This window comes from Equus przewalskii, chromosome 14 (genome assembly GCF_037783145.1).
Source record: "Equus przewalskii isolate Varuska chromosome 14, EquPr2, whole genome shotgun sequence".
Lineage (NCBI taxonomy): Eukaryota > Metazoa > Chordata > Mammalia > Perissodactyla > Equidae > Equus > Equus przewalskii.
The window spans coordinates 59,762,874-59,790,233 of record NC_091844.1 but is presented as its reverse complement, the minus strand read 5'-3'; the positions used below and the strand labels follow the sequence as shown (position 1 = coordinate 59,790,233).

At 39.1% G+C, this 27,360-nt stretch overlaps 1 long non-coding RNA gene across 4 annotated transcripts in view; it reads left to right on the top strand.

The window, feature by feature from the left end:
* LOC103548405 (uncharacterized) overlaps window positions 1-27,360 on the top strand; it is a 74,390-nt gene that overhangs the window by 6,495 nt on the left and 40,535 nt on the right. For 3 of the 4 annotated variants that reach the window (XR_011526585.1, XR_544241.2, XR_011526584.1), the window contains exon 1: window positions 16,985-17,103. The exons of the other annotated variant lie outside the window; for it this stretch is intronic. This is a non-coding gene — a long non-coding RNA (uncharacterized lncRNA). Of the gene's footprint in view, window positions 1-16,984; window positions 17,104-27,360 lie in introns of those variants that run through there. 4 annotated transcript variants of the gene reach the window in all.

The window sequence follows — 27,360 nt, the reverse complement described above, 5'->3', positions numbered from 1 at the left end:
GGCAGAAATTAGAGAAATATCAGTTATTAGTCAAGTCTTGGCCGTTTTGAACTGATGGCTACAGGGGTTGTTTTTTGGCTTCCTGGACTGGTGCTTCAGACAGTAAGTTCGCATGTTGTGGGTCACAGTGCTGTTTTTATGTATAGTCCGGCCATTGTCTGTACATTCAGTTTCTTAGGATTCAGTGGGGTGAAGGAACAAGGAAGGGATCTGGGAAGTGCATGGAAGTGAGGGCTCTGACACCACCTGGGAATTATTAAGGTTCTTCCCCTACCTTTTGGGCCAGGGGCTGCGGAGTGTTATTAGGAGACAGAAAGAAGGGGGTAAAAATTAATCATGTAGTCTTATGATCCTCTTGCTGGCCCAATTTCGTTTCACTGTTTTCAGTTTCCATTGTTTGAGAATGACTTTAATGCAATGGAGTACTAAACTTTTACATGTTACTAGCAAGTCTGGACCCACAGCTCTACCACCTGGTCCTGGATACTTTGGGTATTTCTTGATTCTGGTTACTTGGAGAAATTCTATGTTGACTGGAGGAAATGGGGCTGATTTCTTAAAGAAGGTGACTTAAGAAAGAAACTTTCAAGAATGGATAGATTTTGGGGCAAGTTAAAAATGTGCTTGAACGTGGAAAGTACAGGGCAATAGGAGCAGTGTGGGCAAACGTGTGGAATAGAAATAGATTTTGTTTACAGAATGGCAAAGAGCCCATTATAGGAGTAAGATTGGTATGGGGTAAGACTGGAAGGACTTGGAATGCTCTTCTGAGGACCCTGGATTTTATTGGTGTGGGAAGTCTTCATGTTTTTGAACAGGATCTGAAGTGATCAGAGTTGCATAGTAAGGAAGATTACTCCGGCAGAAGCGTGTGTGTTGACTTTGAAAAACAAGGCGGGGTTGTAAGTGGGGAAACTAGTCTTTTAACTGTTTTCAACAAAGAAGAAAGTTTGAATGGAAGTGATCATGTCTTTTGGAAGGTAACCGTCAATATACTCCAAATTAAATGTTTTTAGGACATTCAGCTTTCATATGCACATGACTCATGAACCTGTTCCAGATCTTACATGGGGTTTCTGAAGCTATTCCTCAGACTTGGCTGTAAGCCTGGTAGAGCCATCAATAGCCAATCCTAAAGTGCATCTGGTGACAACAGGTAAGATCATGGGGAGAAACCATAGGAAGTAGAGGCTGGAAGTACCAACTGAGGGAGCAAAGAAAGACAGCTTGCTTTGTTTGGCAAAGGGCAGCAGATATAAAGTGGATTGTTAAACAGCAAAATGAGGGGAGAAATTTAAAATTATTTTCTCAGAATATGTCCTTGAAACTCTCGGATTATTATTTTTTAAATATTTAAAATTGTGTAAAGATTTGACTAAGTTTGTATCGACCTAAAACTCGGATTTTGGGGATAAACGTCAAATATTAGGTTATTTTTGTGTAAATGTTCTAAAAGCTTTAAAATAAGCACATAATCCCTGGTCTGATGCATAAATTAATCTTACAGAAGAAACCACACGAGTTTTCAAAGATGCGTGCATGAGGATGTTTTTCACAATGTTATTTATAATAGTGAAAAATAGACACAAAAGGCAAACAATTAAATATATTATGATATATTTAAGCTATGAGATATGCAGCCTTAAAAATAATGATATAACTATATGTTGACTTGGAAAGACATCCATGGTATGGTGTGAAGTTTTACAGAAGGGAGGTATCCAAACTATGCATATGATATGTTTCCATTTTAGTAAGAATATATATATTCTAACTAACTAGCTAAACATATATATATTCCAGATGTTTATACATATGTAAGAACATTAAGAACATTATTTATATATATATATATTCCAGATGTTTATACATACATAAGAACATTAAGAACATTATATATATAAAACATCTGGAAGGCTACACAGCAAATACTAACAATGGTTTTATGTAGGCAATTTAACATAGCTTCTTTATTTTCTTCTTTAAATATTTCTGTATTTTCTGGATTTTTTTTTGCCTTGAGAAAATAGAAATTTATTTATTTATTTATTTTGAGGAAGATTAGCCCTGAGCTAACATCGGCCTCTAATCCTCCTCTTTTTTTTGCTGAGGCAGATTGGCCCTGAGTTAACATCCGTGTCCATCTTCCTCTGTCTTATATATGGGATGCCTACCACAGCATGGCTTGATAAGCAGTGCGCAGGTCTGCATGCGGGATCCGAACTGGTGAACCCCGGGGCCACGAACGTGGACGGTGTGAACTTAACCATTGCACCACTGGGCCAGCCCCTAGAAACTTACATTAAAAGTTTACTTCTGTACAAAGAAATGGATAATTTGACCCTCCTGGAACTTCTTTGGCATAAAAATAAATGGTATTTACTCTTTTTCTAATATACATATGCATGTTTATAAATATCCAAATATTTATAAATTGCATAAATTTATATATGGTGTGTGTTTGGATTCCAGTAGCTAAAAATACACATCTGTTTCTATAAAGGCTATACATGCATTACATGCATAGTTAAGGAAACCTAGAAAGTATACTTTTCTGATGTGGTTAAATTTCCTTTTGTAAGAAGATTGAGTGACTCTGCATAACAGTGTGTTTTTCCTTAGAAATTACACTCCCTTCCAGGTGGTAAAAATCACTACCTTAGCCCTGAATCTTTCAACCTGAGATTTGCAGGGTAGTTGCATAGCAACTGCTGTTGGTATAAATGACTAGTCTTGGTTCTCTGGGGGATAGTATTGATTTGTACAATAAAATGGTGCATTCAGATCCTTTGCTGGTTGTAATAGGATAAAAGAGCTGCATGAGCTGGGACCTGATAGGAGCCCTTTGGAAAAAAGACTCAGTGGGATGAAGAGCATGAAATTTGTTCTGTTGGAGATGGTGGATTGAAAATACAGGGCAGCTGTCAACACTGATATTCAAGGATGCTAATTCCAAAAGAAATGAATCATTTCCCTTGTTTCCATCAACTTTTACTGAGTTCCTACCAGGTACCAGGCATTGTACTAGTCATTAGGGATACAGAAATGATAATATGTGATCTCCACCATCTGGGAGCTTACACTCTAGTGGTAAAGAAAAATACAAAAATTAATACCTTCAGTACCTGATGCTAAGTGAGGTGCTATGGGACACAGGGAAAGGGTATCAGTGCCACCCGGGGATTGTTCCATAATCGTTTCTTGAGCAGTGACTGTGTGCCTTGGTGTTGGGGATTTAAAGATGAGTGAGACTTGGCTCCTGGCCATAAGGATTTTCCAGTCTGACAGGGGAGACAGAAAAAAACAATTCAATCTCATAAAATGTGGTAAATGCTTGGCTAGCAGAAGGCTTAAAGTACAAGGGCAGAGAGATGGAGAATGATGAACAATTAGTGCCTATTTAATACTTTACTGTTTGCAGAGCCTTTAAAGTATACATTACCTCACTTGATGCTTACGAACAGGTAGGATTTATCTGTCTCTTATTGACGAGGAAACTGAGGTTTGGTGATGTTGTGACCTGTCTAAGGTTGGTGTATTAGTAACAAAAGACCATATACTGGCTAGCTTAAACAACAGACATTTATTTTCTCACAGTTCTGGAACCTAGAAATCTCAGATTAAGGTCTGGCGGGGTCCGTTTCTGGTGGGAACCCTCTTCCTGGCTTGCAGGTGGCCACCTTCTTCCTGTGTCCTCAAGTGGCAGAGAGAGCTGGTGAGCTCTCTGGTGTCTCTTCTTATAAGGACACTAATCCTATTGGACCAGGGCCCCACCTTTATGACTCATTTAACCTTAGTTATTTCCTTAGAGGGCCCATCTCCAAATATAGCTATTCTAGGGGTTAGGGCTTCAACATAGGAATTTCGGGGGACACAAACATTTAGTCCATAACAGTTGGGCTGTGAACCTAGGGCTTCAGCCTCTAAATTGTGTGTGTGTGTGTGTGGTGTGTATGTGTACTTCCTATGCCATGCTAGGTCTAAGAGGTGTTTTTCCCAGTGTGATGAATCAGTGACTTTCTCATAACACAGAGGACATAAGGAGCTCCGACATTTTGTGTCTCTGGCTGTGCTCCCACCTCTAGCTTTCCTTGGGGACTTCGCAAGATCTGGTACTTTCCACAGTGCCGTGGGCTTATGCACCAATGCATCAGTACTCATTTGGGGCTTGTCACTTGGAACCTCCAGTTTTAAGGAGGGGTGGAGAGAGAACAGGGTTTGTGGGGCTGGGATGGCGGGTAGAGATCAGGACCTGTAGGCTAGTTCCGTTTCAAAAGATGAGGATGCTTGGGTCAGGTTCCCTTTGTCTGGTCCAAGGTGAGACTGCAGCTCCAGGACCATTTGGAGGAGGAGGGATGGTGGAAGTAGGAAGGGTAGCAGTGAGGACGATAGCGCTAGGAAAGGGCATTTGGCCAACAGCAGTAGCTGCTGCTCCATATTACCTTTCCCATCCTCTTACCCTCCCCTTCCAGGAGAGCAAGACACTTCTTCCTGCTTGTGTGGGGCTGATCTCTCTTTTCTTGGCCTCCTCCAGCCTCGTGACCTTCAATCTTGACTGCATCTTCAAATTACCAGGTGGATATTTAAATAATGTTAGCACCCATGCTCTGTCCTTAGAGATTCTGATTTGACTGGAGTATGACCTAATGTTTCTATTTTCTGAAAGCTTCTCAAATGATCTTAGTATGCGGCCAAGGATGAAAATTGGACACATTCCCTCTGCCCGTTTTTGAGGGCGTGGGGCATACAGTGTGACCCTCAAGCTTCTGAAAGCCTGCTCTATTTTGAGCCTCTCAAGACCTGGGGGGCAGACAGGTCTCGTGACCTTAAAGATGAAAACCTGGAACTGCATTGGGCCTGTGCATTGGAAGACATCAGCTGGGAGGCATGAGGCGCAGGTAGAAAGAAAAGCCAACCTTACTATGAAGAAATCAAGGGGGAATGATTTTAAGTTCCTTTGCTGATTTGGGCAGACATGATTTCACTTATTTATTCATTGAAGAAATATTTACTGAACATCCATTACGCACCAGGTGCTGGGTTAAGAGCTAGCCCTTGGCATGTGGCAGGGGCTGGTGATGGTGGCACAGGCAGAAGGCCACTCCCTTTGGGGCCCCGCCTTGGGTAGTGGCTCTTTGGGGAAGTGTGCATTATCAGAGCATTGTAGAAGCAGAGAAAGCACTGCCAGGCACAGTTTTCTCTGCCTACATGACTCATATACTGAAAGAATGAAACTAATTTGTTTTTCTATTTAAAATTAAGCCTAGTCAGAATCTGTAATCCTGTCGGGATGAAGGTTTACAAACTGTAGAAAAGGGTAATTATGGTAGATTTGAACAATGGCTTGGCGACCAGGAAGGGAGAACACATGGCTTTAGACTCACGCATTCCACTCTGGCAAAACTGACCGCTCTGACACCCACAGACGTCCATCCATCTCTGCGCAGGGACATTCCACTAAACAAAGCCAGTTGATAGCTCACATTCTGAAGATTTTTCAAATATTATTACTAAGGCATTTCCCATTGTTTTGTTTTAATTCAAATGGGTTTTTATTTAAGATGTAGAGGTCATAAGTTTTATATCCTTAGGCTTGATTTAAAGCCTAGCCCTGATGGATAGTAAACAGTGGTCTCATTTTCTTGTAACAATAGTTCATGACATTGCAGTAAGAAACTAAACTTGGCAGCTGAATATAATGGAAAGTGTATGGTCTTTGGAGTTGAACTGACCCTAATATGAATCCTGATTCTGTCATTTACTTTGCTGGGATCTAGGACAAATTCCTCAACCATTCTGAGCCTCTGCTTCTTCACCTTTACAATGAGGATAGCAACATGACAAAGTGTATACATGCCTCGAACAGTGCCTAGTGTGTAATTGGCTTTTGATGAATATTCCTTTCTCTTTTTGTAATGATATGACATATCCATCCTCAACCTCCGGGCCCAGGTTTGAGGAAGCATAGAGCGCACAGAAGGTCTTGGTTGAAATTCCACCATGGAAAAAGAGACCATCTAATTTCTACCATGAATTATATATATCTAAGGAAGATAAATAGCATGTTTCTTATGTGTGTAAATTACATTTGATTTTGTATGTTTGTAAATGGTTGAATGATAGGCAGATACAATGGCTTTATGTTGAAGTAACAAGAACACTAGTAAGAGTTGTCACTAGAGTCTTATCTATGTGCCAGGCACTCTACATATGTTATCTTTTTTTATCCTTACAACTCTCAAAGAGATGTATTATCCTCTCTATTTATAAATAAGGAATCTAAAGAATAGACAGGTTATTGTCTTTCCCAAAGTCATACACCAGTGGCAGAGTTGAGATTCCAAACTGAAAGTTGTCAGCGCATCACTGAAGATGATGGCGGTTGCATGTAGAATATTATTTCTTGACTAAACTCAATCATGAGGTTAGCATTCCAGGACTGATATGCTGGAACTTGCTGAATAAATGAATAAATAGAATGAGTGCCTGCAAGCAGGGAGTGTTTAGCTGTCTAAGGGGATTATTTTTTGAATGGGGGCTTAAGCTGAGTGAATGGAGTAATGTCCCCTAAAGAACCCAGGGCCCTTTGGGACACTGGTATCTACACTGCAATGAATTACACACTAATAATTTTAATGTTTACCTTATAGTTCATTGAATGGATGGACAATTATTTCCTTAATTGCTTTTGGGGGACATTTTGGTTGAGTACAATTTTTCCATATCAATGGGCTCTTTTGAATGCTTTCCTGAATACTTATTTTGGTTTCTTTAACAGTCTTTGCAAGCATATATTTTGGGTGACATGTACAGTGTTTTGACATTTATGTTCTAATGACATATAAAGGCTTTAAGATTTATAGTAAGACTAGAATTCATCCAGTGAGTACGTTGAGCAATAACAGAATATGCACTTTGTAATGATAAAAGTCTGAATAATTTTTCTGTAGTCAGCCTAATTACTTCAACTGATCTTTAACATGCATGAGCTTAATTCCTAGTAAGAGCAGAAAGCTTGGATTCCATTCAGGTCTCCCTTCATACTTATCTTCAATAATTTAATCTTTTTCCGAGTATCAGTCTGTGGTTGGTTATGTTTTCTCCATTTATATACATTTATCCGGGTCAAAATGTGGTTGGAGTGATGACATACAAGGGAAATTCAGGACTCTTGACCCAGAGCCAGAGGCCAGAGTAAACATTCCTATGTCTGAGATTTTGAGTTTGGGGAAGGTCTCTGGACCTGTCCCCTCAAAATGTCAGGAGCTTACCGCATTTCCAAAAAAGGATGGTGCCTAGAAAATGTAGCCTTTGTTGATAAAAAATACATTGCGATCATTACATGGACATTTGAAATATCTGCCTCTTTTAAAATTAGGCAGATGATGTTAAAAGGTTGTTGGTGGTGTGGATGAAGGAGAGAGTGGTTGGTGAGTAGGATCTTAAAAATAGTTCTTTATTAGGACAAGCAAACAAATACAAAAAACAACATTATTAAAAGGACAGCAACACAAAACTTATAGGGCTCCACATGAATACAACCAACAGCAGACTCCGGCCCTCCTGGTTTACATAATCCCACAAATGACCCAAGGAGGGGATTAATTGGTGTCCATGGCCAAGAGGAACTGACAGGGTCAAACCTCCAGGAGTCCCCGCATTTCTGGGTTCCCGTTAGATTTTATGGCCTGTCTCAAGCGGTAGGATCTGGCGAGAGTAAGACAAAAGACTCTGTCATTCAACTTTCAAAAGGGCTGGGGGATGAGGCAAGGCCATGCTCTGTTAATAATCCTATGTGCTGTGGACCGCAGTGTGAGAGTCCGAAGGTATGAGGGCGGGAGGAGGCTGCAGCAGGCATCTCGGCCTGGGATCAGTTTTAGGGAGTTTTGCATAAAAGTATTTACTTTTGGAAGATAGTATTAGCTCACTTATTTCCTATGGAAACTGGCAAATAAACACCCACTTTAAAATAAACACATGCACATACTTAATTTCTATTTGTACCCTTTCCTTGACTAGTGAGTGAGAAAGGGGTGTGTGTGTGTGTGTTTGTGTGCACTTCTTTGTGGCTACATTTTTGGTTTGCTTCAACCTATTTCACGCTGGCTACCAAGCAGACATGGATGGATGGATTTTGATCAGGGTAAAGGCAGTTTGCCCATTACCTGCCATGGTGAGACTTACGCCTACCAGTGGGTAGGCCTCCCTGAAGTTCAGCTTATCTGTCAACATGCCGACGCAGCAAGATTGATGTGTTTTGAGGTGGAATTGTTTTTCAAAGTCTGTCTGGGCCAGCTCCTGGTCTAGTGCCATGTCTTACATAATAATGTATATCAGGAACCTTCACTGAGAAAGAGACAACAGGTCTGTGTTTCTGAAGTGCCCTCCGGCTTAGGGCGATCCCGTTTGCCCATATACTTTCGGTAAAATTCTTTTTCCAGAAGTCTTAGAGCGAGTCCAGGGTGCAGAAAAGAGGAATGTGTTGTGCTTGTGGGCTTAGCAGTTTATCTGTCACCACTCCTGTAAAAAAGCCAGGCTGTCTGAATGGTGATTAATTCAATGCCACTCTCATTGGGTAACAGGGAGTCACTCAATGCACGTGTTTAGTCAGTCTCTGAAGTAAAAGGTGTGCTGATTTCTACATGGGAGCAGTGAGCCCGACAAAAGGGGACTAGTTCAAGGCTTATAAAGAAGAGTGATGGTGTCCCAGCTCCTCCTTCCCTTGATTTTGAGCACTGTGTCTGTGTGGTATTGCTGCGGGCGTTGTACCAGTTGCTTGTGCTGCATGTCAAATCACCCCACAGTTTCTGTGGGTCAGAAATTTGGGAAGGGCTATGGTGGGTGGTTCTGGCATGGCGTCTCACGAGGGATGGTAGCCAGTCAGTGGCTGGAGCTGGAACAGCAGGCGCCTGCAGGAGCTAAGTCTGGCTGGGCATCTCTCCCTCCATGCAGGCTCCGGGCTTCTCCATGGGGTCTTTCGCTTGGGATAACATGGGCTTCCTCACAGCACGGTGGCCTCAGGGAGGGGCCTGCTTAGGTGGATTCTAATGCTAGTGTTCCAGTGACCCAGGGGAATGTTGCTTCACCCTTTCTAACTTAGCTTCAGAAGTCATACAGTGTCACTTCTGCTGCCTTTCTGTTGGTTCCAAGCAGGTCACAAGAGAGCTTGGAAATAAGGGGAGGGAACACAGCCCCACTCTTTGATGGGAGGAGTATCAAGGTCGTATTGTGGATATGCCATGTCTGGAAAATACAGTTTGTCATAGGTACAGCACTGCTCAAGACAAAAGGATCACAGTAAGGACAGTCCACCTGGAAGTAGGCCTGTCAGAACGCTCTATCATCTCCAAATCTTGTATTCCAGTCTGAATGGTAAAATATACATTGGTCATTCTGTGACATCTGATTTATCTCTTCACGTTTAAAATATTTTATTGAGGTCTAATTACATTCAATAAAATGCAAACATTTTAAGTGTACAGTTCAATAAATTTTGATAAATGTGTACAACTGTGTGGCGATCACCGCAATCAAGACACAGAATATTTCTATCACCCAAAAAATTCCTTGCTCCTTTGCGGTAAATCCCTGCCATCCTTGGCCTCAGGAAACCACTGATCTGGCTTTGTATTGATTAGTTTTGCCCATTCTAGATTTTCATGGGATCTCGTAGCATATGCTCTTTTGTTTGCATAATATTTTTGAGATTTATCCGTTTTGTTGTATGTATCAACATTATTGCTGAGCAGTTTCCACTGGATGAATATACTACAATTTGTTTATTCATTTTCCAGTTGATAGACATTTGGATTGCAGTTTTTTGGCTATTCTGAATAAAGCTGCTATGAACATTCATGTACACGTTTTTGAGCTGATAAGCATTTTCGTTTCTCTTGGGTAAATACCTAGGAGTGGGATTGCTGAGTCAGATGGGAATTTTATATGTTGAACTTTATAAGTGACTGCCATTCTATTTTCCAGAGTAGTTGTTTCGTTTCACATTTCCACCAACAGTGTCTGAGAGTTCCAGCAGCTTCACATCCTCACCAAAGCTGACGGTATCAGTCTTGAATTTTAGGTAATTCAGTAGGGTATAGAGGTTTAAATACACATTTTCCTGACGATCAAAGGTGTTGAGCATCGTTTCATGCATTTATTGGACATTTGTATATCTTCTTTTGTGATATATCTTCTGTTCAAATCTTCTGCCCATTAAAAATTTTTTTTTTGTCTTCTTCCTGTCTAATTATAAAGGGAAGATACAGGCTCTTCCTTAGGTATGTGTATTGTGAATATTTTCTCCCAGTTTCTGGATTGTCTTTTTATTCTTTAATGGTGTTTTTGGACTAGAAGAAGTCTTCAATTTTGATAAAGTTTAATCTATAATTTTTTCTTTATATTTTGTGCTTTTTTTTCCTTTTTCTCCCCAAAGACCCCTGGTACATAGTTGCATATTTTTAGTTGGGAGTCCTTCTAGTTGTGGCAGGTGGGATGCTGCCTCAGCATGGCCTGATGAGCAGTGCCATGTCTGTACCCAGGATCTGAACAGGTGAAACTCTGGGCCGCCGCAGTTGAGCGCACGAACTTAACCACTCGGCCATGGGACTGGCCCCTATTTTGTGCTTTTTATCTGCACTAGCTAAAAAAATCTTTGCCTATCCCATGGTCACAAAGAGAATGGTCACATTCTCTCATGTATTTTTCTAGAATTTTTATAGTTTTAACTTCTATTTCTATGATCAATTTTGAGTTAATTTTTGTGTATTGTGTGAAAGGTCAAAGTTTATCTTTTTTTTTTTAAAAATATGGTATCTAGTTTTTCTAGAACTATGTTGAAAACACTATCCTTTATTTATTGAATTACCTTGGCACCTTTGTTGAAAATTAATTGACTGTGTTTGGTTCTATTTCTGAACTGTCTATTCTGTTCCTTTTATTTACATGCCTATCTTTATGTAAATGCCACACTGTCTCCATTTCTGTAGCTTTATAGACAGTCTCAAATTCAAATAGTTTAAGTTCTCCAAATTTGTTATTCCTTTTCAAAATTATTTTGACTATTGTAGGTCCTTTGCATTATGTCACTATAAACGTCAAAAATAGCCTGTTAATTTCTTTAAAAAAGCTTCCTCGGATTTTGATTAGAGTTGCATTGACTCTATAGATCAATTTAGGGAAAACTGACCTATTTATAATATTGAGTCTTTTGATTCGTAAACATAGTACGTCTCTCTATTTATTTAGGGCTTTAAAAATTTCTCTCAGAAAGGTAAAGTAGTTTTTAGTGCAGAGGTCTTACACATCTTTTCTTAAGTTTATGTCTAAGTATTTTATGGTTTTTGATACTATTGTAACTGGCATTGTTTTTGAGTTTTGTTTTACATTTGTTCATTACACTGGCATATGGATTTACGAATGTTTAAAAATATTAATCTTGTATCCAGCAACCTTGCTGTATTCACCTATCAGTTATAATAGTTTTTTATTATAGATTCTTTAGATTTTAAATATGCGCAGTCATGTTATCTGTGAATAAAGGAAGTTTTAGTTCTTCCTTTCCAATATGTATGCCTATTATCATCTTTTTCTTGCCTTATTGCACTGGCTAGGATCTCCAATACAACTCTGAAGGGAAGTGATGAGATCACACGTCCTTGCTTTGTTCCCAATATTAGAGGGAAAACAGTCAGTTTGGAATTATGTATGATGTTAGCTGTAGTTGTTGTTGGTTTTTTTTTTTTTGTAGATGCCTTTTATTAGGTTGAGAAAATTCCCTTCTACTCCTAGTTCACTGAGGGACTTAAAAAAACACATGGTTGTTGAATTTCTCCAACACTTTTTTGCATCTATTAACATGATTATAGAGTTTTTCTCCTTGATTCCATTGATATGGTGTATTACATTCATTGCTTTCTAATCTTGAATTCCTGAGATAATTCCCATTTGGTCATGATGTATTATCCTTTTACAGATTGCTAGATTCTATTTTGTAATCTTTTGTTAATAATTAATGCACATATGTTAATGAGGGATATTAGTCCAAGGTTTTCCTGTAGTATCTTCATCTGATTTTAGTGTCAAGATCATACTGGCTTTTCTTCAGTTTGTGTAGTTTGTGTAAAATTGATAATATTTCTTCCTTAAACATTTGATATAATTTACCAGTTAAGCCACCTAGGCCTGGAGTTTTCTTTGGGGAAAGTTTTAAAATTTTAAATTTAATGTCTTTAAAAGATATAGGAGTATTCAGATTTTAAATTTCTTTTTATGCTAGTTTTTGTCATTTATGCTTTTCAAAAGATTTGCTAATTTATTCTAAATTGTTGAGTTTATTGTCATTAAGTAATATATAATAACATATAATATTCTTTTATTATCCTTTTAATTTCCACAGGATCTATAGTGATGTTGCATCATATCTCATATTGATAATTTGAAACTTTTCTCTTTTTTTCTTGATTGGTCTAGATAGGATTTCACAAGTCTCTTCAAAAAACCACCTTTGGTTTCATTGATTTTCTCTATTTTTAAAAGCAGCTTAAAACAACAAACATTTGTTATCTCACACAGCCACTGTGGGTCAAGAATCCAGGAGCAGTTTAGCTTGAGGTCTGGCTCAGGCTCTATTATAAGGGCTCAGTAAAGACGTTGGTTGGGCTGAAGTCATCTGAAGGGCTGCCTGGTGCTGGAGGATCTGCTTCCAAACTCGTCACCTGACTTTTGTCAGGAGGTTTTGGCTCCTCACCACACGGGCCTCTTCACAACAGCATGAAGCTGGGTACCCCTAGAGTGAGCGATAAAAGCAGGGAGAGAGAGAAAAACCTCTTTATTCTTTCTCTGTTTTCTATTTCATTGATTTCTGCTCTTTATTATTTTTTTCCTTCTATTCACTTAGGGTTTAACTTAGTGGGGTTTTTTTTTTTAGCTTCTTGAGTACGAAGTTTAGATTATTGATTTTAAACCTTGTGCTTTCTCATGTAAGCGTTTAAAGCCATATGTTTCCCTTTAAGCACTGCTGTAGCTGCACCCCATACATTTCGATGTGTTGTGTATTTGTTATCATTCCGTTAAAACTATTTTCATATTTTCTTTGTGATTTCTTCTTTGATCCATGACTTATTTGGAAGTGGTTTACATAATTTAAAAAAATATGGGGATCTTCCAGTCATATTTTTGTTATTCATTTCTAGTTTATTTCCATTGTCATCAGAAAATACACTCAATATGATTTCAATTCTTTAAAATGTATTGAGACTTCTTTTATGATCCAGCATAGGTCCATCTTGGTGAATGTTCCATCTGCACGTGAAAAGAATGTGTATTTTATCATGTTACATGTAGTGTTTAAAAAATATATCAATTAGGTCAAGTTATTTGAATTTTTCAGAACTTTTTATTATTGCTGAATTAAAAAAAAGTCTAGGGACCGGCTCCGTGGCCGAGTGGTTAAGTTCACGTGCTCCACTGCAGCGGCCCAGGGTTCGGATCCTGGGCACGGACATGGCACAGCTCATCAGGCCTCGTGGAGGCGGCGTCCCATATCCCACAACTAGAGGGACCTGCAACTAAGATATACAACTGTGTACAGGGGGGGTTTGCGGAGGTAAAGCAGGAGAAAAAAAAGTCTACTTGTTCTATCAGTTACTGAGAGAGGACTGTTGAAATCTTTGTCTCCATGTAGGTTTGTTTGTTTTTCCCGTCTGTTCTATCAGTTTTTCTCCAAGTATTTTGAAGCTCTAAAATTAGATGCGTACACATTTAGGATTGCTTACGTCTTCATGAAGATTGACCCTTTTATCATGAGAAAATGTACCTCTTTCTCTCTGTTAATCTTTCTTGTCTTCATGTCTACTCTGTCTAAGTTAATATATTTTCTCCAGATTTTTTATGAATAGTGTTTGCACAGCATGTATTCTTCCATCCTTTCATTTTTAACATCTCTGTTTCAATATGTTTGAAGTGTATTTCTCATAGACAGTGTATAATTGGGTCTAGTTTTTAAAAAATATTATCTGATAATTTATGCTTTTTAATTGTAGTGCTTGGACCATTTAATATATTATCAATATGTTTGGATTTAAGTTTATCATCTTGTTGTTTGTTTTCTATTTGTCTCATATTTTCTTTTCTCCGTTTTCCTCTTTTTCTGACTCTTTTGGATTGAACAAGTTAGCATTCTATTTTATTTCCAATATTGGCTAATTCCTTTCCTGCTTGTTGGTCATTCTAGCATTTAAAACATGCATCTTTAAGCCATCATAGTCTACTTTCAAGTAATGTACTACCACTTTACAAGTAATGTAAAAACATTTAAGTTATATACTTCCATTTCTCCCCTCTCATCTTTTGTGCTATTGTTGTCATACATTTTACTTATACATGTATTATAAATCTCACAATACATCATTATTATTTTTGTTTAAACCATATGTTATCTTTTAAAGAAATTTAAAAATGAAAAAATATCTTTTATATTTGCTTGCATACTTACCATCTCTGGAGTTCTTTGTCCCTTTTGTAGATCTGAATTTCCATCTGTTATAATTATTCCTACAGCCCCAAGAGCTTCCTTTTACACTTATTGTTGTGTAGGTCTGCTGATTATAATCTCTCAGCCTGTGTTTGTCTGAAAATGTCTTCATTGTGCTTTTATTTTTTATTTTTAAAGATTTTATTTTTCCTTTTTCTCCTAAAGCCCCCTGGTACATAGTTGTGCTTTTTTTTTTTTTTTTCAGTTATGGGTCCTTCTAGTTGTGGCATGTGGCATGCTGCCTCAGCATAGCTTGATGAGTGGTGCCATGACTGTGCCCAGGATTCGAACTGGCAAAACCCTGGGCCGCCAAAGCAGAGCATGCAAACTTAACCACTTGGCCATTGGGTGGGCCCCTTTGCTTTTACTTTTGAACAATATTTTTGATGGACATAGAATTGTGGGTTTACTTTTTCTCTTCCTTTCAATACTTTTAAGACTGTCATTCAGTTGTCTTTTGGCTTACTTTGTTTCTGATGTGAAGTCAGTGATTTTCTTATTTGTTCTTCTGTGTCAAATGTGGTTTTCTTTCCTCAGGCTACTTTTAGTGTTTTTTCTCTATTTCTAGTTTTCAGCAATTTTAATATGATGTACTTTAATGTATTTTCTTTGTGTTTATACTGTGTGAGCTGTGTTGATATTTTTGGATCTGTAGGTTTATATTTTTCACCAAATTTATAAAAATTTTGTCCATTATTTTATATACCTTCTATTTCTATGTCTTCATGTTCACTGATCTTTTCATTTTTACTGTGTAATCTGCTGTTAATCTCATCAGTAAAATTTTCATTTAAGATAACGTGGTTTTCAGCTCCAGAAGTTCCATTTTGTTCTCTTTTATATCTTTAATTTATCTATTTCTTTTGTTTACATTTTCCTTTAAATCTTTGAACACATTTAATTATCACTTTTTAAAAATCTTTGCGAATTCTGTCATCTTTGTAATTTTGCATATTTTTCTATTGAGTTATTAGTTTTTCTGGCTACATGTCCCATTTTCTTGCTTATCAGGGCTAGTTATTTTTGATTGGATACTGGACATTGTGAATGTCACATTGTTAATTGGATTTTGGTATCTCATTTTAAAGATTGTTGGACTTTATTTTGGCAGTCAGTTAAGTTACTTGCAGATCAGCTCAATCCTTTTGAGGTTTGTTTTTAGTGTGGGTCTGCAGTGGCCTTACTTTAGCGTAGTTTAGCCCTAATACTTCTGGAGTGTCTTCTAAATGCCCTGCTTGTTCAATGAGATTTCTCCACCACAACTGGTTAGAACTTGGATGACTCCCAGCCCTGTATGAGTTCTGGGAATTGTTCGGCTTACAGCTCCTTGTTAGTTGTTCTTTCACTCATAGTTATTCTTTGCCTGGTTTCATGGTGTCTTACCACACATATGTGGAATTGGACATTCTGCCAAAGACTCAAAGGGCCACCTATGCAGATTTCTGGAGCTCTTTCTCTGTGTAACTCTCTCTTCTCTGGTACTTTCCATTGCAGATGCAAGCTGCCCTAGCCTCTCCAAACTCTAATATTATTTCTTCACTTCAGTGAGATCCTGTGATCTACTTGGGTTCCATTTTTATACATTCTAGTCTCCAGGTAGCTTTCTAGCTGGGACATTTTTAGAGCTAATCTCATTTGTTTCCTTTCTTTCAGGGATCAAGTCCTGTTCAGTCTGCAGTTCACATTTGACAAGAGTTGTTTCATGTATTTTGTCTTTTTAAAAGGTAATTTATAGTAGGAAGGCAAATCTAGTTCCAGTTACTATATCATATACTGGAAGTAGAAGTTATGAAATTGAACTTTAAGGCAAAATTGAATAATCTTTTTCCATTACTTTTTGTAGGCATGTATAGTTTTATCTGATGATTGGTTAACCGAAAAAAATCCTCTTAGCTCAATTTTTAGAAATTGAGAATTTCCAATAAGAGAACTAGACTCTTAGAGGTGAATTCATTTGATGTGTTCTTTGCCCACTGGATAGGACTCCAAAATGATTTGGGAAGAAACTAGGCTTCAGTATCTTTTAACAAATATCAAAATATCCTTCACTTTCTCACTCACTCTGTTCTTGTCCATAGAAAATAAATTCAAAACAGCTGGAAGAGAGACATATCAGATCAGAAGGAATTGAGCTGCCTGGACAGCCAGTTACAGTGCACAAAATTACGTTGCATACCTTTTTGCAGAGCTACTAGTGTGGTATACAAAGAAAGGTCTCTTATTGCTATCTTGGCTAACATTGTGGTTTTATTTTCACATAGTTTGGAAGTTATGACTTAGGAAAAGCCCTGGTACCTGGCTGACAAACCAGTTTACATAAATGTGCTAACCATATACTGGCAGGTGGCCTGGTCTGCTTGCTGGCTTCTGAGAAATGATAAACACAGAGGCCTCACAGACAGATCACCACTATCTCCAGCCTCTGAAAGTTCTGGAATCAGAATCTGGAGCAAGTTCATTGCTCTCTATTTTTACTGGAACAGAACCAAAGAAACTGCCAAAGGCTCTTTCTCTGTCTAACACCCATTACACAATGCAACATTGTTTGTCAAGCTATTGAGTTCTTTATCTGGGTGAGCCTAGGAAGTTAAATATAGATATATACATTGTCTATATGTCTATGTAAATATATATATATTCTATAGTTGTATATATTATATTTAGAGTTTATATAATGTTTTAAAATGTAGATGAAGCTAGTGGAGGCTAGTTTCTCAATTCCTTCATCTGTAATATAAGAATAATATTAACTCCTACCACAAAGTGTAGAAGGATGGAATGAATTAATACATATAAGTAACTTAGTGCCTAGTAATTAGTGTCTTAGCTCAATATGTTTTACTACTGTTCTTATTATTATGTTTTATAGATGCTTCTTGGCTACCCCAAGACTCATTCTATAGAGTGTGCTATGAGCTTGGCCCTTCTCTGGCCTTGTTTTAGCATTTTTGTGGTATTTATCTCTACGCTCTAGTCAGCATATACTTTAAGAAACACATTTTGATGGTTAAGGTAACAGATCTGCCTGAGTGTTCATACCTGCCAAAACCAAGAATAGAACCGAGCTAAGAAAATTCAAGTTAAATTGTGGTCATTCGTAGATGGTGTGTGGAGAAGCAGACTTCTCACTTTGTAGGCGTGGTTCTCCTGTCTGAGACTTGGATCCAGGTATTACTGGCAAGAATGGAATTGTAAAATTTTGAGTGAAAAAGGCAGAGAGTGTTGAAAGGCATCATAGAAGATACCAGACCTATTTTAAACAGGAGGAACTGAGAAACATACTACTATCTGTGCTGATCACTTACCTATTGACTCTGAGCCCCAAACCCACAATTCTATGCTCTGTGATGCTGAGGTTAGAGCTTTGCCAAACACATATCCCAGACTCTTTTGACAGCTGGCTTCCTAGCGGGTTCTGTTAATTTCTATCTCTAGAGGGAGAATGGAAGGCAGGAGCCAGGGAGTAAAGGCTTCCATATTTCTCTTTGGTCTTGTCAGTGTTGCCTTGACTTTAGAAGTTCACTCTTGTCTTTGGCTTCTTCTAGCTTTGTCAGAACTAGCTCTATCTTACTCACTCAGATATATCACTGGTAGCCAGGTGTTTCCCCTTTCCCAGCACCATGGGGCTCCTTCTCTGAGATTTTGAGATTCTATCAGCCGTTGAGCAGTATGACCTATTCAGAGGACTGAGCCCCAGCTTAATGGGTGCCCCTCTTCTGAGCTTCTAGGTTTTGATAATCCCAACCTCTTGTCTTTTCTTCACCTAGTGCTAAGGGTTGTAGAGTCTTTCTTTGGTTATCATCTCTAGATTATCTTAGTTCTCTCTTTTGTTCTTTCATTTCTCTAACACCTGTGAAAACAATTTCTTGTATTAAACCCTCTCTGTTTAAATATCTGGTGTAATTTCTTTTCTTCCCTCTCTCCCTCCCTTCCTTCCTTTGCTGTGGAAGGAAGGAATAGTCCTGTTAAACAAACTATAAATGATGGAATTCTTGGATTGGTTTGGTTAAGACCTTGGCCCCGAATGTAGCGCTGAGCTCCTTTTGAAAGGAAAATGGGATGCAGTGGCATAATCATTAAATCAGCAACTATGGTCACTTGGGATAAAGTTCCTGTTAAAGTAAGTTCCTTGGGGTCAAAGTGACCACTACACTTGACTGTTTTGTAGTAATAATGACAAGAAGGACTGTGGCATGAGATGGCTTTTTCAGTCTGCACTGGAGGAATAATAAGAAAATGACAAGCTCTCAGCTGCTGATAGTTCAAAATTCTCAGCCTAAGTCTCAGGGAACCAGAGGATTTCTATGATTGCCTTATAAAAGGCCATTGTATTTCTTATAGTTGTGGAACAAATATTATTGAAAGCCAAATCCCAAATTTAATTGTGTGGATTGCAGAATTACAATGTAAATTGAAATCACAGACTTGCCTAATTTCTTTTGTGAAAGTTAGGGACTTGATTGGGACCCTGAGATCTAGAATGAGGATATTGTGTGTGGACTCAGAGAAAGCTGAAATTTTTTTTTTTTTTTTTTGGTGAAAGATTAGCCCTGAGCTAACTGTTGCCAATTCTCCTCTTTTTGCTGAGGAAGACTGGCCCTGAGCTAACATCCATGCCCATCTTCCTCTACTTTATACGTGGGATGCCTACCACAGGATGGCTTTTGCCAAGCAGTACCGTGTCCACACCCGGGATCTGAACTGGCGAAACCCCGGCCGCCGAGAAGCGGAACATGTGCACTTACCCGCTGCGCCACTGGGCTGGTCCCAAGAAAGCTGAAGTTTTTGAACCCTTCCCAAGTGTTTCTGAACCTTCCCTGCTAGCAGAATGAGCTCCTCCTTCCAAGTTTGAGATTCTCTCTCCTTTGCTTGAAAACTCTGTTTAATCTCACATAACCCTATTGTCTAGTGAGATACAACCCCATCAAGAACTGCTTTTCATTACCTCTGGACTTACAGCTAGAGTCTGATCCCATCATGTACAGGAGCAGAAGTGTAAACCTGACCTGTGAAGAGACAGCAGATACTCCAAGAGAAGCTCATGATCTAGTTAATTTATATCAGCTGAAACCTAGGGAGTACGGACTATGTGTGCGAATAAATTCTAAGTGTATTAGATCAAGGAGGACAGAATTTAATATGAGGTCAGGCTGAATTTATTGAAATGAGCACATTTACCAGAGATTTTGGGTTTAACGTATTAGCTTAACTGGCTGGAAGTGGCTCTGGTGTGCTTGATTGCTTGACTGAAACTTGGACTAAACAGTGGCTTATATTCTATGGGGCTGAGATGTCAGAGTTTCTTTAGCATGATATAGAGCAGGGGTCAACAAATTATGGTCCATAGATCAAATCTGCAAGGTAAGAATGGTTTTGACGCTTTAAAGCGTTATAGAAAGCGAAGGAGGGGGAAGAGAAGGAGGAGGAGGAGGAGGAGGAGGAGGAGGAAGAGGATGTGGAAGAGACAGAGACCACATGCGGCATGCAAAGCCTTTGCTCCATGTGGGCTTTTACAGAAAAAATTAAGGACAGCTGATACACAGAAAGGAATCAAAGGCTTAAGGTCGTAGGAATAATGAAACAGTTTCATCATGTGCAAACTTTCATCTTCACCACATCACCCAGGTGTGTTTACAGCCAAGGCACATGTGGGCTCAGGCCGAACATAACCGGGAGAAGTTGATTCCCCTCTCTCCTTGGTGTTTGCATTGAAGGGAGAATAATGATGTCCAAAGGCTCCTCCTTGTCTGTACCCCTGATCTCTGGTACCCCTTGGGAGACGGAGGGTGTGGGATGTTAAAAACCAGTAATGTTAAAAACCTTATTTAGATAAGGACTCATTAACTGCTGGATCTTTTCTTCCTTTAGTAGATGTGGCATCCTAGAGGGCTAAGAGAAGACTTAGACATTACTAGGACCCAGGCTTCTGAACACCGCGTTCAGGCTGGGGTAAAGTTTCCCAAGATAAAGTCATTGTGCACAGCTTAACACCTCTTTAATCAATACTGGGGTTGATAAAGTGATGGCTGATTAGGTGTTTGGTTTCCATGGTTACCACAAATTCTTTTTGGAAGAAATTCTGTTCCTTTTCCAGCTTACCTTTTCCAACTCACTTTTTAAAAGCAATGTTTGTAGTTCCTGCCACTCCAATGTCAATGAGAGAATTTATTTTATAATGTGTATGAACTGGCAGCTTCTCGGAAAAAAACCATTGTTGTCTGAATGAAGTCATCTATTTGGAGAGCAAAGCCTCAAGTATCATTCAAGAGGCGGGAACCCAGTGCCCTCCGCATGCTCAGCCCTTTGGCACACAGAGCCATTGTCAGAACCTGTTTCCAGAGCAACTGAATTCTCCCCTGAAATTACTTGGCAGCTCCCCTGCCGAAGGGTCTGGAGTAAGTCCTTTCAAGGGCCTTATTTTAAGGCAGCTTGTCTCTGATGAAAACCAAGCTCATTGCCAGCTAAGGAATTTAGCAATACCCTGAAGTGGGCTCACCTAATAAATTTTTATAATCTACAGGCCAAGGTGTGTGTTTGGGGGTTAGTGTCTCCATCATCTCAGAAATGTGTAGATGGTCAAATGATGTCCAGTCTTTTGGGTTATTTTCAGAATTCCACTGTATCTGGATTCATAATGCCAAGAAGACGGCTTTTGAGGGTATTCCTCATATGCCTTTACCCACATTGAGTGTGGAGTAAACGGCCATTCGGTATTACAGATTGTTTCCTGACTGTGGGGTCTGGCGAAAGAGAAGACTAGGCCCTCTTTAGACTTTTTAAGAAAGTCTTTTAAAAAACAACAATAAAAGCTTAATTTAAAAACGGATGTCCAGGCTGAATTGCTGGGTCAAAACTAACAAAAGTGGAATTTGATCTAAGTGTAAAAATCCCGTGATTAGGTTAAAGAATCAGTTTCCTAAATAACTACCAGGTGGGGAAGCTCTCTATTTTACAGTCACAGGGAATCTTTTTCTATTAAGGGAAACTGACTCATACCACTTCTTTTACCAAACCCCCAGAAAAGCCTCTCTTGGGCCATGTGCAAACAAAGGATAATTTAAATCTCATTTGAAAAAAAGATTAAACAGAATCCTTCATTGTTAAATGGTATCCATTAATTAAGAGGGAAAGAGTAAGAGCATTTTAACTGTACAGCTGAGCTAACAAAATTTGATATTTAGGCTATTAAAACCTAAAATCCAGGTCAATCATTGAAAATAAAATTGGACACATCCAGAAAGTAAAAACATAACTGAGAAAATGGAAGTGACTACACAGAGAAAGGGAGGAGGCGTTGGGGTCCCATGGACCATCTTCTGTGAGCTAAGTATGTTGCCTAAACTTAGGGCTCGTGATTAAACGCAGGTTGGTTTTGGCATTTGTGTGGAATGTAAGGGGGAAATGGGATCTATTAGGTCACAGGACCGTGGCTGCAGCCAGGCGAAAGTAAGATCCATCCGCAGGGCCGAGCGTGGCTCGTCCAGGACGGGTCTTTCAGGTGTGAAGGGGCCTCACAGTTTCAAAGCACCTTCATCTTCATTCTCTCGCTCCTCTGGTCTTACACATGTGGTCACTGAACTGAGAGAAGAAATTGCTTCAAGTTGCCGGAGCCAGTTAGCAGCAGGGCTAGGGTTGGTCTCCTAGGCCCCTACTTTTTTGTATTAATTACCTCTCCTAAAAGACTGCACCCTTCAAAAGGTTGTTCTCTTATTTGGGAGATAACCCAAATTTCTACTCGCATTAAAATTGGTTGGGAGGTATTAATGGGGGTTAAGCACCTCCCTATCCAACCTCCCCTCTTTCCTAGGACAGTCTGTGAGCTGCCTCTTAAGCGATTCTCGTTTCCCTGTAGTGGGCTCTCCAGATAGACTGGGAGCTGGCAGCATCAGCTGGTGCTTTGGGGTTGTTAAGGCTTTGCTGCTCCTTCTTGAGCCAGTAGAGCCTGGGAGACTCTTTCCAGGAGGCAATGGGATTCGCAGAAGCTGCCGCCCCTGTGCTCAGCTACAAATGCCCTCGTCTTTCCAGAGCAGCAATTCCGATGGGTACCGACTGGGGGAACCTCTGCCTTTTTGACTCCCCCTTCCTATCTTTATTTGCCCCTCTTTCTCCGTCATGGCTCACATTTCTGGCTAATTCAGAATATTCTCCTGTGTTTGTATACCTGGCAGCACTAGCTTATTAATGAACACTCATACTCTGGCTTTTTAGATGGGTTTGGGGTTCTCAGCTACATAACCTCATCGCTGGTCTTGATATGGATTCCCATGATGTCATCTCTGGCCCCGTGGGGGCAAATCTCAACTTGTCAAACCTGTGCTGCTGGGTCACAGGCTCCTTTACTTAATTACTCACTTCAACACTGCTCTTTGCTCCCACCTCTCCCCACTTTGGCCATATGTCATTCCTTATCTCTGTGCTTCAGAAACTTAATTGCAAGATTGAAATTGCATGGATTCAGTTTACTCAATCATTATAGTACTAAAAAGTATTTATTAAGTGCCTAATTGTACATGGTGATACATAAAAGGGACTGACTTAATGATGTGAAAATAAGAATGATCCCTTACATTTTATGACAGTTAATGCTATCATGGCTATTATCTCCCTTAATCCATTAACTCCAGCTATTTATGTCTTACGCATTTGTCTCAGGAGATGTGGGACACTTTTGGCAGACCCAGGACACTTTCTGCAGGAGAGAACCTTAAGACTTACAGGGAAAGGAGCTATGCAAAGGACCTCAAGGACCAATTTAAAGTCTTTTGACATTTTTCTGCCTCTAATTTTGGGTTAAAATGCCATTGTAGGGAAACGTGGGTTAGGGAGAGGGGGCAACAGACGTCCACCAGTTTAGGACCATGAGAAGGTGACTTAGAGGAAAGGGAACAAGTGTGGCATTGTTTAAGGCATTGTTTAATGTTCCAGGGTTTTCAAATAACTAAATAGTCAAATGGTTAGACTCTTGCTAAATTCAAAAAAGATTTCACTCACTACAACTCTTTAGTGAGATGTTAAGTATGACGCAACAAGAGGCATCCATGGTTAAAGAAATTAGGAAACGAGAAATCCTTAACACATATTTGCACATTAAAGGCTCTGAGAAGTCCTGCAGCAAAGGAAACATTTTAAATCTTGTTTGAATCAGAGTTTCCCAAAAGTGCTGGATCGTGAGACCATTTTGAGGAGGAGTGCCTGTGAGCATCTGTGTACTTCTAGTAGAGTTCTCGCAAACTCATTTTGAGAAGTGCTGAATTTGATCGAGTTTTGTAACAGAGAGAGATGTAATAATGAAAGAAAGAAACAGCGTTAAGGATAAGGAGGAAAGAGAATGGTGCCTGTTATGAGAGAGAGAAGTGGTGTGGAGGTGGTGGTATGGCATGGAGGTGGCGATCACGGCCCTTGCTGTCATTGGCCATGGGGAGGGACTTGCTGTAGTGAGGTCTCTAACCCTCCATGTCTCACTGAGAGTTGTCTTTTCGGGACGTTGCTTTTTTTCTCCTCTCAAAGCACTCCTTCAATTCAGGGAGAAAGTCAGAAGATTCCAGGTTTGGGTCCTGGTAGAGTTTAAATCTAGGATCAATGGTTTCAGACTTGCACTCTTGATTTCTTCAAGGCAGGTGTGGCCGGGAAGCAGGCACTTGTTAATTACACTGTTGACCCTTTGCCTACTTTTAGGAATCCTTTTCCAGTTTTTGCATGATTTTCCCTGGAGGAGGTTTTGGATCAGGCTGTTGCCAACCTACCAGATGACAAGCACCCAAAGCTGCTATTTCTGGAAATTCTCGACCATAGGAAAATACCTAAAATGTTTGTTTCCTTGTCAAAGTGGAAGAACTGGTCTTGGTGAGATTTTAATCATAAATTGATTTTGCTTGGAAAGGCCCCAATATTTGGTCTGTTTTTAGGATGGACTTTGAGGTTCAGTTTCAGGGCTTTAGCACATGTTCTTCCACAAATAACTAGATGTATTTGAGTGGTACTCCCAAATTTCTGAAACAGCACTAAAGGATGTTATTTTTCGGTGCGGCTGGGAATAAAAATACCCAGTTCAACTTTTGAACCATACATCCCTATGCCTAGCTAGCTGGCCAGATGGGGAGAGAGAATGCCTTCTTTTGTTTTGAAGGAGTGGGTACCAATTGAAGTTTTCTTCCAACATAGTTTTACTTTATTTGTAGAAGTTTATTAGACAAGACTGGTCTTTAGGAAATAATAGAGATTATTCAAGAACCAAATATTTACACATTGAACTAGCTGTAGACATATTTACTGATTTCTGTGATTTTAGCTTAGATCCTGTTATTTTATTGTATTCAAGTCATGCTTTTGCTCTCGGGAATGAAATTTGAGGTACTAAATGAAATGTGTAAGTAACTATTGTGATGGGAGAGATTTGTAAACTGTGGAATAATTTTTCCATTGAGAAAGGTTTAGGAATGATTTAAAAGAAATCCGAGGCTGATTTTAAATGTTAGAATAAATCTTTGAGGTAAGAGAACACTTTTTTTTCCCTTAATAAATATGCTTTCATTGAATTATCTCTGTAACTCCTTATGGGTTATGACTTTATAGGAAGGTTAGGACTTCCAGAAAGGGGGCTGAAACATTCATAGCTAAGGTCTAGTTCGATTATCTTTGATTTGAATTCATTGCTTTTAATTTGCCTCTTTTTTTCTTTGCTGTTACTTTTACATGGGTAAATGAAGGATATTCTGGCTGTCAATGTTTTGACATTTTTATTAGATAAATTTGGAAATCACTTATTCATGCCAATTCCACATCCTCTGGAGCTTCAAATGAAAGAGTCTGCAATATTGCAGTCATGCAACACCTCCAGAAGGACATGTTTATCCTTAAAAGTGAAGCTTTGTTTGGTATCTGTTTGGCTGACATATCGCAGTTCTAAAAACTTGTGCAGACAAGCATTTTGAAAAGATGATTCCCCCAATTTAAAAGTGATTATATGACATCTGTGAACTCAGTGTACATTTCAAGAAAAATGCTGTTGGCTTCATCCTCATGCTCAAGCCATCCGTTAAGCAATGAAACCCAGAGATGTCCTCCTGTGCTGTCATTGTTGATTCTTCAACTGTCCTGTCTCTCTTTCACGTTTCAGAGCAGTGACTGCACATGAATGAAATGAGAATTTTGTCTAGTATAGGTTTTAAGGAAAAAGTATAATAAAATCCTTCCAATCTCATTTTGTTCAGGATCAATTTCTTTTCTTGTGTTCCTTCAAAACCAGAGTTCCCAAATCTTCAGTACTTGTGGCCACTAAAAACGCAAGCTGATCTCAGAGGCCTCTGCCTTTATCCTGGGGGTGGGCCTACTTGGGACACTTCCGTAAATTGTCTCAGGCTGTGTTATTTCGTGGGATGATTTTGTGATGTATATAGGTGGGATTTCAGGGTTTGTAGACCACTGCTGCTCCCTATGTCATTAAAACAACAACCACCACCACAACAAAACAGGTTGTTCTGTAGGGAATTGAAAAAATTCCTAGCTTTTGGGGAGATTAAATGTTAAGCAGAAGCATAGTTCTGGTTCCCCTTTATGTTGAAGGAACGAATGAATGGCTATAAGCCAATCGCAAGCTGCTCTCTATCAGAGCCAAGCTGTAGAGAAACTTATTTAATGGATCTGCCGGTAATAAATTTGTTAAGAACCGGTTTTGTTATTTTGTCAGATATAGCACATTGCTGTGTCTCAGATGTTCTTACAATTCCTGCTGCCTTCACCTTAATCCAGACCCTCATTGTCTTATACCAAAGCTACTGTAACAACTTCTTGGCTGGTCTCCTGCCTCCAGCCTCTTGTATCTCCTAGTCCACAGTGGGTCTAGTTGGCTGAGAAATGTTCCTAAAATGTCATGTTCATACTGTTAATCCTTTTGTAAAGACCTGCAGTGGTTGTCTTTTGTAAAGATCACTGTTGACCTCATCAAGTTGAAACACCTTATTCTATGTAGCAACGTGGGGCTCTGCTTTGGTCCAACTGAGTATAGTCCTGTTCTTTTATTCATGCTTTCTCTTCATTTTTTTTTTTTTTGGTCAAATTTTTACCCATCAAACAAATTGACAAAATGTACTGGGTCTTAAAATTTTTCCCACTCTTGAGAAATAACTCTTCATATAGAAAAAGTTTAATGTACAAAGATGGCCATTACAGTTATTTATATCACTAAAAGTTACAAACTAATTGTTCAGCAAAGGAGAATTAAGTGTGGCACGTCTATAAAACGTAGACATTAAAATGATGCATATGAGTTTGTTAGCATAGGAAAATATTTACATTCCAATAAGAAAAAACCCAAACTCTACGTACTGTATGAGTTCAACTATTTAAAAAAACATAGAAAAAACCTCCTAGAAATCCATATTCTGAAGCCAATAGGCGCTGAGGTCCTCCAGTACTTGCGTCACCCGCGGGGTAGAGGCCAGGGCCTGGAAATGACTGAGGTTAAGGTTCCTGTCATCTCTTTGGGATGAGACTCAAAAGGGAAATGAAGTTGTTTCTAGAAAGAATAGCTCGGCCATTTCTTGCACAGTTGAGATTGTGCATCAAGATTCATACCCTGTTCGCACTTTAAAAATTCATGAAATGTTTAGTGAGCACTTACTACGAACAGGCACTGTCATAGGTGCTTGGAATATACCTGGGAATAAGACAAAACTCCTCTCCTTACGAAGTTTATATCCCACTAGAAAGATAGTCCTTATCTTACCTGACTTATCAGAAGCATTTGATGCAGTTAATGGCACCCACCTTTTTATTTTTTAATTTTATAAGATTTTATTTTTTAATTAATTTTATTTATTTTTTATTGCCGT